This window comes from Chrysochloris asiatica, unplaced genomic scaffold (genome assembly GCF_000296735.1).
Source record: "Chrysochloris asiatica unplaced genomic scaffold, ChrAsi1.0 scaffold00001, whole genome shotgun sequence".
Taxonomy (NCBI): Eukaryota; Metazoa; Chordata; class Mammalia; order Afrosoricida; family Chrysochloridae; genus Chrysochloris; species Chrysochloris asiatica.
In genome coordinates, this window is record NW_006408519.1 from 20,563,942 (window position 1) to 20,566,191 (window position 2,250).

Sequence of the window (2,250 nt, forward strand, 5' to 3'; positions counted from 1 at the left end):
CCAGTCGCATTTTGAGTGCCTTCCAACCTGAGGGGCTCATTTTTCAGCACTATATCTGACAGTGTTTCTCTGCTATTCATAAGATTTTCAGTGACTAAAGATTCGGAAGTGGTCCGTCACTCTTTCTTCCTAGTCCATCTTCGTCTGGAAGCTCATCTGAAACCTGTCTACCAAGGATGACCCTGCTGGTATTTTAAATACCAGTGGCATAGCTTCCAGCATCACAGCAACTCACAACCCACTACAGTACAACAAACTGACAGACGAGTGGTGGACAAATGGGTGTGGCCATGTTCTAATAAAACTTTTTTTACAACAACAACAACAAAAAAACACCCATATGTGCTGTATTTTGCTCAGGATTAATTTGATGATTGTTGATTTAGAAAATAATTATATCTTCCTACAGCCTTGTTGTTTTTGTTATATGTCATCAAGTGACTTCCAACTCAAAGAGACCCTGTATAAGTTTTCCAAGGAGAAGCTGGTGAGTTAGAACAAGCCACCTTGCGGTTAGCAAGCCAGTGTTTATCCTACAGTGTTACACCAGGCCTCTACCTAAAGCCTTAGATATTCTCATTTCAATCCCTGGATCAAATTATAATTGTGAAACTATAGATTACATTACATTAACTATTTACTACTGACTTTTACAACTTTAGTAAGTTATTCACAGGCACCATATGATATGTACTGTGGAATATGCTAATACATTATTATTGAGAACGTTGTTTCAATAATCCCTGTGGAATGCTCCAAGAGAAATTTTCTGGCAGTATTTTATATTACAATATGAAATTTTCCCATTGTAGAACTGGTATTTCCTGTTATCAGAGGTATCAAATAGTCATCACATACCCTTCATCATTCTCACTGGAGAAAGTGGAATGAAATTTTATATTTAATATCAGTAATCATATGGCTGGCATACTTTTTTACTGTTTGAAGAAGAGGAAGAGGATAAGGAGACTTTCCCTATCAGATATCAAAATTTTCTAGAAATTAAAAATTTTATGTAATTAAAAAGTATATTCATGACCCTGGAACAGACAAAATATCAGTAAAATGTACAAAGGAATCTGGAAACTGAAATTAAAATTACAAGAAATTTGATCATGACAGAGGTAGAGACTAATTCTCTGTTGGAAAGAATTTTTATAAATAGCTTCCAAGCACACAGGAAAAGAATGTGTACTGTGCTGTTGTTGGGTTGAGTGCTCTGTACAAATCTATGAGGTCGAGTTGACTGATTGTGTTGTTTAGTTCCTCTGTGCTTTTGTTGAGTTTCTTTCTGTTTGTTCTGTCCTTTTTTGAAAGTGGTATATTAAAATCTCCTACTATTACTGTAGAGTCATTTATTGAACATTCTCCAGAAAACACTATGTGTTAGGCCACAAATGAAGTCTCGCTAAATTTTAAATAAAACATCAAAATGTTAATCTTCTCAGATCATAATGCTATAAAATTAGAAATCAATAATGGAAGGATCAAGGAAACAAAATCAAATACATAGAAACTGAATAACACCCTGCTAAAAAGCTACTGGGTAAGAAAACAAATAAAAGATGAAATAAAAAAATTCCTTGAGTCAAACGAGAACAAAAACAACATACCAAAACCTTTGAGACAGAGCAAAAGTGGGGTTCTTAAAGGGCAAAATATAGCAATAAACACACATCCAAAAAGAAGAAAGAACCAGCATCAACACACTAACACAACATCTACAACAATTAGAAAAAGACCATCAAAGTAAGCTTACACTCACCAGAAGAAATAATAAAGGTTAGAACAGAAATAAGTGTATTGGAAAATAGAAAAACAGTAGAATCAATAAGACAAGAAGATGGTTCTTTGAAAGCATGGATAAAATTGAAAATCATTGGCAAGCCTAACAAAAGAAAAGAGGGAGAAGACTTAAATAACACACATAAGAAATGATATGGGGACATCACAACAAAACCAACTGAAATATAGCAGAATAATATGAAGAGTTGTGCTCCAGCAAATTTGAACATCTAGAAGAAAGGGATATTTTTGAAAAAATACAATCTACCTACACTAACACAGAGTGAAGTGGAAAACTTGAGCAGACCTATAACAAAAGAAGAAATTGATTAGGTCATTAAAAAAAACTTCCTACAAGAAAGAAGACCAGGCCCAGATAACATGTGAAAGATGGACATGTGAAAGATGGACAGTAAATAAGGAAGACCATATAAGAATTGATGCTTTTGAGTTATGGTGTTGGAG